Here is a 14882-nt window from a genome sequence, read left to right on the forward strand (position 1 = left end):
TTAAACCAACAGTAATTAAACAGTTTCATCAAAACAAAACATTTTCCTCCAAAGCTTGTAGACAACACTTCTACTGCACATGTAGGTAATGTTCACTCAAAGACTACTGCAGCCTGATTATTCAGAAATACTCAATGAGCTGTAAATGTGTGAGTCTCAGAGACGACGCTTCATTAAACTCTGAAAAGATGCAACTGAAACTGAGACTTGTTTAATTTCCATCTGAATAAGAACAGACTTTCTCTCTGAAGGTTTCTGAGTTAAACAGGGTTAAAGTGATCACAGTTCAAATACATATAAATAGATTAGGATCGTTAAAAACCGGAGTGATTCTGGATTTAGACGCCATCTGTGAGCTTCACAAAGCTGACCAGTAAAAGCTGAGTGCTGGCACAGATAGAATCAAGAAGATGATCATTGACGAGAAATGGGATTAAGATTAGCATGCTTTCTAATCCTATAAAAGTAAATCTGTTTTGTAGCATATGTCTCTGAAGGCTGTAGCGATGGTGTCATTTACTATTTCAGTTCTAAACATACACAGGATGACTCAGCAACATAATGAAACAACTTAAAGTTAAACTGTTGTCAGATGAAAGTCACTTTGTGAAAGTCTGTTTTACTCTCCTCTCCACTCACTCTGCCTATTTACCATCTGATGCAAAAGTTTCAGATAACCAGATGGTTTAATGGTTCCTGCAAGACATAAGTTTGAATTTAGTTTTTCCACTTTACCTTTAAAAATTAGCTTTTATGACATGGTTTGAAAAATATTAATACTTCTTGAAATACTCACATTACAACTATAATATTAAAATTAATCTATTGAGATTTTATTTTTATAATCCAACATGAAGTAGTACATATTGAAAAGAAAATTATACATACATTTTCTTTTTCAGTTTTTGCAATATTAAAAATAAATTGTAACAGTTTATGTACCTAAAAGAACATGTAAACTTTTTAAGTGCTGCAGAGATCCACAGCTCAGGTTAAAACCTTTGGTGCAAATAACTAATAGTTACACAATTCACAATTCTGGCCTTCATGGAAGAGCAATAAGCAGTTTTTGAAGAAATCCACAAGAGATTTAAAGCTTTCCATTTAAGAATAATATACAACCCATACAGGAGTCACAGTAAACATGTTGACGAAGAGAGATCTGGTCAGATGATAACAAAATGTTACATTTGAGACAACATGTTAAATTCAATGTGAGACAGAAAACTATCACTGCACCTCAGTGAAACATGGTGGTGGCAGCATCATGCTGTGGGGATGCATCTCCTTATCAAGGACAGGGAGGCTGGTCAGACATGTTGAAAAGATTGATAGAGCAAATTACAGAACCACCATTTACTTCAAGTATAAGGTTTTAAAATAATGAAAAATATACCACTTTTGCAAAAAAAAACAGGTGAATACAATTTTTGTGATGTCACTTTGAAATTTGTGAAAATGATGAAGACAAACAGCACAGAGTTTTCAACTTTATGAAAAGAAAAAGATCAAAAAATTAGCTGATACTTTTGGTGACATGGTGTAGTGACAGTTTAATGCAATTCTTCATTAAATTATGCATTTGTCATTTTACATTTATTAAAACTTTAATTATAATCAACATATATTTTTGTGTTATAATGGCCTAGTCAAAGTCCATAATTACATCTAATTAAAATTTTCTGACAAGATTTGAAAAATGTTGTTTAGACGATCTCTGTCTAATCTGATTGAACTCGAGCAAAGCTGAAGAAACATTTCCTGAAAAACCTGCAGGTAGAATTTCAGCCAAAGTTGTCTCTATGAATACAAATGCATTATTTTCTGATTTCTATATTTAAAAATATCTGAAATCAAAAGGACATTTAACACCTGAATAACAAATAAGCTGAAGATAAAACACATGGATGTTTGAGGTTATAATAACCTGACAAAACCTGGAACATTTATAAAGGAAAACTTACTGGTGAATGTTTGTGAGTTAAAATGGATTAATGTAGATTCAAGTGTAAATACTTTAGGTGATCAGCAAAGTCTGCAAAATGAAACATAAAGTTCATTTACTTTCTGTTACATTTCATTCACTTTCACTTTTTGTATCAATCAGTGACGCTCATCATGTACATTTTCTACAATTTCACATGAAAAACATCCATGACTGCAGTTTATGACCTCAAGTCTAAAATCAATATAACTTTTTGATTTTATGTTAATTTCTTAATTAAATAGTTTGGGTTTTCAGATATACAGCACATGAAGGTGAAGACATATTCAGGAACTACAGTTGTATGATGTATTATTTTTTAAGAACTGATGATTATTTTCCTGAATGTATCTGAGAAAATATTCCAGCTTTGAGTTTAGATTTTCTATTTTAGCTTTGGGGGTTTAAATTTAACTGAAATATTTGTCTGCTACTAATCAAACAAAGGATTAAAATTACAGAAAGTGAATTTAATATGTTGTTGGTTTGACTGATTCTGGCAGAACTACCTGCTCTGATCAGTAAAAAGTCAGTGCTAAGCTCTCCTTCACAAGGGAGAAAAATGTATTTTTTTAAAATTGTATTTTGGAATTAAATTGTTTAGACGACTTTTATCTCTACCCCTACTTTGAGATGAAGAAAGTTTCTTCAAGGAAAGTTAGGTTTTATTTTTGTTTTATTTTGTGTAATGACAATGCAAGGTAAACAGTATTTTATGAGAAGCACCAAGCTAAATCATGTGATCCATGCTGCCACCTATTGACCGCATTGGGTCACCGCGTTTTACTGTTAACAAGCGTTGTGTCACACTGCCATCTTGTGGCGACTGACATAAACTACAGAAGAACATGCCAATGCCCGTGCCTTGAAGATCTGCCACCTGTTGCTCAAAGTACGTAAATAAATGGTCACAGATGGTTTGAGGGAAATTATTTTTACTTTTCGTGTTATCAAAGATACTAAAACCAATTTATGGCGAGTCAGGTTAGTTGTAGCAAAACAAAGACAAAGAGTTGCAGAAGTTGGAATCAAAGGATGTTTATTCCCAAGCCTGCATTACTGAACAACTTTATGAAAACGAAAAGCATGAAGCTTAAGGTTGAACTGCCGTACTTTTTAAATCTTAAAGTTATACAACAGTTTTCTCTAAAAACCAAAGCCAACGGATCAAACTGAAAAACATCTGTTTGCTTATTTCCCGCGTTTTGTGGCCTGTGAGCAGCGAAGGTCGTCCAGTGGCCGCTGAGTCAGAGACAAGGCAAGTTTATTGTTACAGTACTGTAGAAAAAACATTGGGAAATAGGTTTAAAATAATTGCTTAAAATAAACATAAACTTCTAAATTAAAATGCAGTAAACCATGTTTGCATTATTATGTCTGGGTTTACTGTTTGTTCCGTAAATCTTAAGTTAAACATCATTTCCTGCTTTATTTTGAAAGTAGTTTTGCTTTTGCCTTTTCAGTTCAATTTACTTCCTGTTACAATGTTTGCAAATAACTCACCTCAAACGTATTGGTTTTTAGTGTAATTAAACTCATGGTTTTAAGTTGTAGTTACCATATTAATGATATTTCTCTTTTTGCTCTTTGTTTTGTTGAAGGTTTTTAATAATTTATTAAAGTAACTTTGAGTCCTGCAACCTGTATCTGTGCTGCATGCCAGGATCCTGCCTTTTACCAACCCTGTCATCTTGATTTAAAGGAGCCAGCAGTTGCTGCACATCTCAGATTTTTAGTTAGTTGACTGAATAGCTGAGCAGCAATAAAACCAAATGTATTTTTTAGTTCTGGCCTTCGGGAAACTGGTTTTATAGGTTAAATGTAACTGTAATCATGAGGAAGACTTTAAAGTCTAAAATTTTGCAAAGAGACCCAACCTAGTGATTTCAGTACTGTTGGGATCTGGTCTTTTTGCCTGATTATGCTCAGGATTTAGGAAGTAGTTTTCTAGGTGATCTACAGCTACCAGGTGGTGGCTGCGTTTTTAATATTTAACAATAATTCTCAAGGATTTACAGATGAAATCTGAAAAATGAAATCTGTAAATCTGCCTGACTGTCACTGTTTAACTTTAAGCTTCAGCTTATTTGGGTTATGGAGCAGCACCTCTGAATGGCTAATAAAATAGAGGTTTTGGGGTGGCCTAGTCAAAGTTCAGCATTAAGTCTGACTGAGATGTTGTGACATGATCAAGCCATTTGTACTGAAAATCCATGTAATATGACTGAAATGAAACAGTTTAAAAAGAAAAGTGAGGAATTTTCCCCCAGAACTCTACAATATTACTGCTGGTAAAATGTCCCAATCTATTCTTAAACTGTAAAGTGCTAAAGAGCTTAATGGAATTGAGTATTAATTATTTATTTAATATATTTTCTACTCTCTAAATTCTGCTTATAGTTCCAAAGGCACCAGGGCCTGAAAGTTTCCTGCAGCTGGAAACCCGGTTTGGACCTTCTGGCTGTGATGATGATTCTGCCAGGATCAGTTCACAAATAGATGAAAAAGGTAAATGTGGTCAAACTTCATCAATCACGGGGCGTGCTGTGGTGGCATAGCGGTTAGCGCGACCCGTATTTGGAGGCCTCCAGTCCTCGACGCGGCCGTCGCGGGTTCGACTCCCGGACCCGACGACATTTGCCGCATGTCTTCCCCGTTTCCTGTCAGCCTACTGTCATATAAAGGACACTAGAGCCCACAAAAGACCCCTGGAGGGGTAAAAAAAAACAAAAAACAAAAAAAACGTCATCAATCACAGATTAACCACCACAAATGGGAAATGACAGCTGTTCTGTCACATGCAAAATAAAATAAATGCCTATTAATTATTTCCATAAAACAAAGCGATGTATCATTTATTCTTCTAATTTCGACTATATCCATACAATACTTGCCTCTATCCAAGCTTCATGCTGCATTTCAGTAAGATGAAGCTAAATGGGCCGAACACAGTTCATCATTCATTCACACTGATACACAATCAGAAAACTATTCCCCTCTGTCCCGTCTCATCACCCTGAGCTCCACTGGACTAAATGGGTGTGAAGAGAATGGCACTAACAATTTCACAAGAATATTTCAATATTTACTAAAGCAACAAATACTTAAAAAGAAAAAAACCTTGATTTTTATTAGTTTGACGATTAATGAAAGGCAAATTTCACTTGGGTTTGAGATGCAGGAGCAAAATCCAGGAGCCACGTGGTTCTGTGGGATCAACAATAACATGTAGGTGAAAAACCTTTTTTCTTTATTCTATTTTTATCTAATTTTCTCAAGACAATAGTTTTTCAGAATAAAGTAGTTAAATGTTTAATTTGTTTCAGTCTTTCTCTAGTGATCAGTCCTTTTGAAAACTGCTTAGGAAAGGAGATAGAAAGGAACAAGAAAGGAGGAAATAAACAAAAACCAGGGAGAAACACTGAGCTTAGGGAAGGCAAGAACCAGAAACAAATGAACAGGGAAATAAATATGAAAACACAGAAACAAAAGCAAAACCTTAAATAACCCGAGATCATGACTCCTCTATACTTTTAGTTGCTCATGATAGCATCACTCTGCTGCTGCTGCTGATTTGTTTAATGCAAATCTCTTGTTCCATTTAGATCCAAACCCGAGGAGGGCTTGGATCTCACTGAACTCATTGTCATGTTCAGAAATCCAGTCTGAACTTTCTGAACTTTGTCACATGTTGTGTTGGTCTGTTGGCTCCGGCTATTAGAAGATCAGTTCACTGAGGCCTGTGGTACTGAAATAACGCTCATCTGGCAACAGGGGCAAAAATATACCAAAAGAAATACCACAATAAACCCACCATCTGCCTAAACTGGTGAGGGAAAACAGGATGGATCTGTGATTTCATGTTGTTTACTGTTCTTAGCCAACAGGTTGTGGCTCCAGGTTTCATGTTCTGCTGCTGCAGGCGTTCAGGTTTGAAGAATATCATCTGTGCGTTCAGTGATGGTATGATACATATTTTGGTTGAGTGGTTTGTGAGATGCTGTTGTTTTTCTATTATTTCACACGTCTTCCAAATCTACTCTGACATATAAATTTTTGTGTATACAAATACTATTCGCTGGATATTTTCTGATTACAGAACGTCTCTGAAAATCTAAGAGAAGCTTGTTTGTGATCCCAACAACCATGAAAGTCTCTTAAAAATCATTTTTTCCCCATTTAGATGATCAGTTCAGACGCCTCAGTTCTCACTCACTATTTGTATGAACAGGCAATTTAACAAATATACCAAATAAAGATGCAGATACTGTATTTATTTAAATAACTGATTCAAGGAGTTACAAGGTCTGCATAAAATATCTACAAACAAGGAACATTTTTGTTGTATCTATGATTTAAATGCCGTATAGTGTCTAAAACTAAAGTAACCTTACTGATCGTTTACTGTATTATTATTTGAATTAGGAAATCATCCAAGCAAACAATTTATTAGTGGCAAGATTCAGTTAAACTAAGGTGAATATTTTTGCCACAGTTTTAGGAAACCACATTATTTGTAGAAAACCTAAACTTTCAAAACAAAAATTCAGATTCTCAAACGTCAAGTTAAGATGCTCCTTCTTTAAAGTTAGACCTGCAGTGCCTCATTTCTCTTTATTTAGTTTTTTTTTTTAGTTAAAGCTGCCAGAATCCCAAACATCAGTAAAATGTTAAATACACAACACTAATCAACCCAGAGTGCAGTTTGATCAACATATTAAAGAGGTTTACAAACTAATGGCCAAAATCTGCAAGAGAAACAAGATCATGTGACATTGCATCATCATTTCATTTTAGTTTTTATTTTATTCCACTTGGGGGCAGTAGAGATCTCTCATTCAGATCTATTGTTGGGAGAAAAAAGCTGCATTCAGTTGCGATGTTGAGTCTTTACAGGAAATCACGTGGTTTACCGGATTCATCATGAAGATGCCAAACACAACCGCTTGGTTTGCTGTTGTTCTTCCTTATCCTCTGTTTGTTTTCCATCTCTGTGTTTGTTTTCTGCTGTTTCACCGACCTCATTCTTTCACGCCATGACTTTTCATTAAACAGCCATGTTTAGTCTAATCCTCTGACCTTTATAAAGCTGCCTATTTATAAAACAGTGTGGTAATCTGGCAGTGACTCTGTTTTCAGCAGATATTGATCTGCTTTAGACTTCCCTGATTTCAGTCAGGATAAAAACAAGAGAAAAACTTTCAGTTTTTTAAACCTTTTGCCGAAATATTCAGATCTAAAAATGAGCTGCTTTTCAGGATGCAGAAGCAGAAATTATACTTTGAAGGCAAAGATATTTGTAGAGCAGCATTCTTTCAAATAGTGAGGATGATAACTACATTAAAAATAAAAAACGCAGTAAGATTGTTACATTAAAACTGTGCTGAATGCAGACAGGATGTTTTGGATTCTTCTCTTCAGTTTCAGCGGCTCCGTGTATCAGCCTGTGGCTTCACTTGTTACTCTCACTTCTGTGAACTTGAGTGATTTTGGTTTCCCACAAACCTTGTGATCTTCAAAGGACTGAAAACACTTTTACATGTCAGACCCACTTCTAAAGGAGATCCAAACACCAATATCTGTGTTTCTGTTGTCACTAGATGTCAGTCAAGAGCAACTTTTTCAACCTGCTCTGAGTTGTTTGAGAATCCCCTAGAATTCACCAGCCTGCCTAAGTTACTGTTTCCAAGAAATCACATGATCTTGGTAGAAGAAAATAAAAATTCAACCAGCGCTGGCGCTGTGACTCCACCTAAAAGGCAGAGGAGGGTTGATAGGTTTTTCTGTTTGCTTTCTGTTTTGCCAGTGTTGTTCTTTATCTGACAACCTTTGTTCTCTGACAGAAACGTCCCTCAGATGGGATCAAATCTGGTGTTTGATTGGATGCTGTTTATAATCGTACCAAATAAGGAAACCTTTGACCAACTGTAATTTTATTGACTTCTGCTGCTGTAAACCTGATTGTTCTCTGACTCCCAGGGGATTTTAGGGGATTTACAAAGATACTGCTGGAGTTTACCTCTCAATAAAGTTATATAAAATACGGCTAAACAGGGTTAATATTCCCTAATCAAAGTGGTTTACCAGAATCAATCAAGATTATCTATTTGAACTTTATTAGGTCTTTGTTCCACACGTCATTTTAGTTCAGCAAACCTCATGTTTCACTCATTAGTCAAACAAAAGCAGCTGAGGTGTAGAAATCGTGCTACATTGGTGTCGTTTCTGTTGTGTTTGGTGCTGCATCGGTTCCTTTATTACTTTCGATTTAGACAAGCACAAAGAAGCAAGTGTCATGTTACACAGTAGCCATTTTATCCAGTGACGGTTTGGCTTCTTCTTTCCAAAGATTACTCAGCAGAACCCAGTGATTCCTCTGTTCAGCTGGAGAAGTTATAAAGAACTGAAAATACAATCTAAACCAGAGGGTTAGATGAAGCTGCAGCTTAATTCTGCCATTTTACCACACCTGTAGAGTACAGTATTTATAAAATATGAATAAATACAGTCCTAGAGCTCCCATTACTTATGAATGGAGAAAATATACCCCAAACAAAACTGGTCCTATATGAATAGATAATCCCCTCGACAACTCAATTAACTGTTCTTGACCATTTTAGTTTGAATACCTGAATCCAGTTTTCCTACCAGGCCTGATTACTAAAACCTAAATAGAAACTTTCAGACAACATGAAGAAGACTAAAATATCTCAAAAAGCAACAAATCACAAATCAATTTAGAGAAACCAATTGGATTATGGGAGTCAGTCAGGTTACCCAGAGAGGGAAACAATGCAACGTAACAATGTGACACCTGCATAATTAATCAGGACAAAATAAATTATAGAACAGATGATAAACAGACTCACTGACAGATATCACTCTTGAAATGGATACAAAGCCCTTCCTAAAGCCTTGAGAGACATTATTCACACATAATTCACACATAATGAAAACATGAAATGGTGGAGAAACTTCTCAAGGTTGGCCTACTTAAAGTTACTCTAGGAGCGTCTGATCAGTGATGCATTCAGAATATCACAAAACAGTCGAGAACAACGTCTAAACTTTACAGGCCTCACTGAGGAAAGTTCAATCATAGATCATAATTAACCAATAAGAAAAAAAACTGATCAATAATTGTATCCACAGACCACAAATGTCCATCTCCATTTTGATAAAAACCTTATGCACTAATACAGCGTTATCTATGAATGTATACAAAACTGAGGAATGGCCTTGTTAAAGTCAAAAACCCTCCATTGTCGGGGCGTGCTGTGGTGGTGCAGCGGGTTAGCACGCCCCACGTTTGGAGGCCTTAGTCCTCGTCGCGGGTTCGATTCCCGGTCCCGACGATCTTTACCGCATGTCTTCCCCCCTCCTTCCTGTCTGCCTACTGTGGAAAAAATACGAGCCACTAGTGCCGCAAAAACTCTTCGGGAAAAACAAAAAAACAAAAACCCTCCATTGTGATTTCACAGTGATATATTTGAGTTATAAGTACATCATGTTTATTTGTTTCTAATTACACAAGTAAAATTGAAGCAAGTTCACATGAGGGAAAGTTCAAAGTTTATGGAGTATTTCAGGGAAACACTAAACAGTTGTAGCAAGGAGAAGTACAAGTTATCCAGTAAAGCAAAGTTTACAGGTTATGTGAAAAAACTTACAAAACATTTCATATTATTTACACATAGAGGATGATGTTACAGAAACAAATAGGGGAAGTTTAACAACAATAAAGTTTGAGAAAATAGCTTGCAGCTGAGGATGATGACCTCCCAAAAGGTCAACAAGCTTGAAATGAATTTAGCTTTTTTTGTCAATGAAAACTACAAACCCTGTAATGGATAAAAAGTGAGAATCTTACCTGCGTTGCCAATCTGTTTTAATTAAGAGGAAACTGATTTTATGGTTTCATGTCTCATTAGTAGAAGCAGAAGTTACAGTTCAAGCATGGATTAATGTTTAAAAGCAATATAAACCAAAAAAGATATTATTTAATTTAAAAATATTCAAATTATTGTTGCAGAAAGATATTGATATTAGATGTAAGCACCTGTTTAGTGATGGATGCATTAATATTCAGTTATTTTACAAAAATGACTGTAGTGTATTTATCAGTACTGGATACATTTGGTTGTACTTAGGTTGTATCCCATAAGAACTCGAACTAATGGCTGGTTTTTAAAGTGAACACATAAGTAAATTGAACAATTAAATATCTGGTTAAATGTTGATTCCAGACAATCAAAGCAAGATGCTACAAATCAGAGCTCATCTGAATTTTTAGTCATCAAACTTTTCTGCTTTTTGCATTAAAATGATCTTTTGAAGTTTAGAAATATGAAGTGCGTCACACAAGCAGTGTAGAAACATCGCCGGTAGGAGTCCCATATGACCTCAGCTGCTCAGATTGGCAGATTTTAATACAATAGCTGACAAATTTTTATTCCTAAGTGAACGAGCTCCAGAAATTTCCCGTAACAAACTTTACTGATAAAAAAAAGAGAAAAAAGAAATCACCTAAAAGTCAAAGTCTGACACATCACGGTTTCAGTCACAAGATCTGACCTGTGCCTGCGGTTTGGCTCAGTTTGGCAGTCAGTGATGATTACACAACAATAGAGACAGAAAGTGAAAGAAACACGAGTCGGGACTTCCCAGCCTGGCTGTGGCTCAGTGGTATGGTGCAGAACTGGTTTGGTGAAAAGCTCCACAACATGAACGCACATTCAGAGGAACTGGTGCATAACGTTTAAAAAGAGGGTGGAGAACAATGAATATGGAAAATGCACATTAGTCTTATTATCAAACTTTTATAAAAACAGAACAAATCAATTACACATTGTCTTTTATAATGTCATTGTCAGTCTGTTCAGTGTCGTCCATTTTGTGTTTGAAACTTTTATCTCGTCCTAAGATGGCGGCTGCTGGCGCCGTTCCCTCCCGCTTTTTCACCACCGGCTTTCTGATGGGAAGCAGCCAACATTAAAGATGAGTCATAAACCCGCTGTCTCCAAAAAGTCATGTTTTAACTTGTAACAGCTTCTGTATTCAGTCGGATCGCAAGATTTAGTGATTTATGCAGAGGAGTAAATACACATTAAAAATAAAAACAAAATTTTTACCTCATTTAACCCTTTTATTACTGGTTAAATAATGAAATTAATAAATAAAAGCAAGAAAAATTTTCCTCCCAGAATTAAAAACAAACCATTCCCATAAATAAATTGGCTACGTTTTAAAGCTAAACTGCATTTATGTGTGAGTGAATGTTCCCAATCTGTGATGATCTGATGATCAGATTGTTCATTAATCACCTCAACCTCAACCTTGCATGATGTAGGAGAAGTTTAACATTTATAAAACAGTTCAAGAAGATTTGTTTAGTCATGTTTCAATTTAATAGAGATAAAAATGTAAGTAAGTTTGTCAGAATAAATAAAATATTTTCTCAGCAAACTCACAAAGGACCAAATCTATAAACTTTGAGATACGTGACTTTAGTCTCCATTTTGTGGTTGTTCAGTCTTATCAGCAAAATGGCGTCAAATGTTTTGTAAGGTGAGCTCAGCGTCTGTCGATAGAGGGAGCTGGTGATCATCATAACCACTGCAGGCCTCGGTGTTTATGCCACATGCCAACAGGAAACTCTCCAATAAAACTCTTCAATAAAATAAAAACATATCAGGGACTTTCCAGGCCTATAAAGCCCAACCCACAGTTACCACATTCTGATGAGCATTAAATTAGTTTTACTTTCATGTTCTGAAACAAAATGCTTCAATGTAGCTTATAAGAGACATACAGAAACTGTCATAGATTTTTAATCACAAAACCAGAACCTTAATTCTCATGAAGTTAGGAGACCAAGCCAGTTATGTTATTGTTTATTTGACGGTGTTGTTGTTGATTTTATGTCTTCATTACCAGCCATTTTGTGTTTCATATGCAAAAACCCATCCTAAGATGGCGGCTGTTAGGCGTGGTGACTTTGTGTTTGTTTGTTTTAACCCACAGGAGGCAAAAGCTGCTGATCGGAAACAGCAAAGAGACGAGACACTGTGCTTAAAGGACGTCCTGATCGACTTCATATCAGTGTTTTTACAACACAGTGTCAAATGTTACCAAATCTAAGATTCATCTTCAATAAAAGGAGGAAAGGCTTTGGCATAATCACTATGGGTATTGTTATTTATAACACGAATATTAAAGGAGCTTTCAATAAAACTTCACAGATTAAACCAAATAAAAACTGTCATGAAGGCCATAACTTCTCCATGTCAGTTTAAACAAAAAAGCCCAACGCATAAATACTGCATGATGCTCGCCATCCAAACTACTTTCTGTCATGATTTACGGTAGTAGAGATGGTGAGGAAGACTCTGTGGACCCAGATTGAAATGAAAGAAGTGATGATTTAATGATGAATAACACAAATAACCCAAATGTCCAGGCAGCACAGATGAGCAAAAGGCTAGGAACTAAAACTGGTAGCACTGGTATGAATCAATGCCAGCTAGACAGCAGACAAGATGTAAGACGGCAGCATAGACAAGGAAACAAGGAGCACAGGTGGGTTTAGATACACAGGGAGACAACGAACAGGTGTAACCAATCAAGGGGTAGCCAGGACAACACAGAGACTCAACAGACAGAAACCAAAATAAACACACAGAAAACTCAAATCCTCACAGTTTCATTTTCACATGTTGTGTTTGAATTATTTCAGGTAGCTTAAAAATACAAGAAATATACAGTTGTGGCACTTTGTGGATTTCAGTTGATTCCCCTATTATAATATTTTTGGTTGTTGTTGTTGTTGTTGTTGTTGCTTTTACCAGGTTCCAAAATTATTTAAATCCAAATACAACAGGTTTCAAACTGTCTTTATTCATTTAACCTGAATAAGGCCAAATTCCTGTGGATTGAAATTTATTTAAACTAGAAATAACTTGTAATTGTTTTTAGTTTGACTGTGAAGGAATTTTGCTCCACTCTGTTTTCTGACATTTATTTAGTTTCCTGTACTGTTTCAACTGGGTTGAGGTCTGGACTTTGACTGGGCCACTAAAACACCTTTGTTATTTTCATAAAGTGCAACTCTTTTCACCCTGGCATTGTGCTACACACACCTGTGTGTGTGTTATGTTGTCATAACTCCTGGTTTTATTACGGTATTTAAACTGATCACCAGCTCTCGGAAACTAACATCATCCACCTAAATGCAGAAGCAACAGGAGTATGCAAAGTTTGTTACAAACACTTGGCTTTTTTAATAACTGATGTATTTTTATACATATTTGAGTGCAGAGTTGTTAAAAATCATTTTATGGCCCTGTAATGTAAAATCGTAGAATTAAAACAGGTTGAATCTCTTCCAGTGTCGGCCATTAGGTGATTGAAATTTGAAACCGTCATCATAAGATGGCGGCGTTAGGCGGCGATAGGCAGGTTACCTTTCTGCTCTTCTGCCTTTTTTACCTGCAGGTGGCAGAAATGGCTGATGGGAAACAGCCAAGAAAAACAGCCAAGAAAAACAATGAGTCACTGAGCCTGAGAGGAACCTGCTCATCGAAACTTCTGTGTTTTAAAGTCAGAGCAATTACTTTTCTTTAGAAGACCAGGGACATTTATGAATTTATATTAATATAAAATAAAAACAAACTTTTACCCTCACAGGAGAACTCAGTCATTGCATTATGGCTGAAACCACTTTTAAAAGCACCTTAAACCAAGAAAAATGTGGGTATTATTTTGTTCAAATCCATAACATCACATTTAAAAAATAAGTCCTTAATATTATATAGTAACTGTACGCAGAACATATATTTGTTTTACTGTGACTTTCTTTCCTATTTCATCCTAAATAATCAGATACTTAAGTAAACATGTTCTCTCAAAAACTGGTGTAGTTTGAACTTTATCTAGAAACCATCACAAATGGAGATTAAGAAAGAATTTACAAATATCAGCACAGCTCACAAACTCTTAAATAAATGATTACTGTTCGTGTCTAAAAGAAATACCTAACCTTTAAGACACATGACTTAGTTTCCATTTTGTGGACGGGCATCTTTTTGCAACAAAATGGTGTCCATGGTTACCAAAACTAAACTCGACCTGAGTTGATAAAGGAGATGGTTTTCATTGGTTATTTCTGTTTATGATATAAACCCTCAGGCAAATTTCCAAACAGCCTGAACAAAAAGAAAAACTATGTTTACAGGAAACGGCTCTGCAGGTCAGTTCAGGATACGAAGCCCAACCCAGGCTTACAGAAATGCTTTCATTTTCACCTAATGTCATAAAATGTAGTAAAATAAATACTGTCAGGTTTTTTTCACTATTTTCTAAAAATATATAAATATAACCTCAAGGATAATAAAAAAACACAATACTTTTCTAATTGTTTTATTGAACAAAGACATAGTCAAAATGGAGAAGCTCTAAGTAATTATGTGGAGAATTTTCTGTCTGACTTTATCACATCATTTTAGTCGAATCTTCCTTATAAAGTTTCTTCAGTTCATTGAGATTTGCTGACATTTATTCCTGATTCCTGCAAAGCCTTAAGCACAACATTTTAGTCTGACTGCAGTCAGAACTTTGACTCTTTTCCTGTTTTGTCATCCTGTTGTAGATTATCTGCTGTGTTTGGGTTCTGCTGATGACTCAGTTTGGGTCAAGTTTTAGCTGCAGGTGGTGCATGATTGCTGGTGGGCAGCTGGACTTAAAACTGAGTTCAGGTTCTGGAGGAAACTGTTTATCCAACCAGTCATGTTTTAAACTCTTCAATAGTTTTTTCATAGATCACAACATTAGTGATTAATGATAGTGAAATAAAAACTGACTCTTAATCTCACAGGAGATCCAAATCCTCCCATTTAGGTTG

This window comes from Xiphophorus couchianus, chromosome 13 (genome assembly GCF_001444195.1).
Source record: "Xiphophorus couchianus chromosome 13, X_couchianus-1.0, whole genome shotgun sequence".
Lineage (NCBI taxonomy): Eukaryota > Metazoa > Chordata > Actinopteri > Cyprinodontiformes > Poeciliidae > Xiphophorus > Xiphophorus couchianus.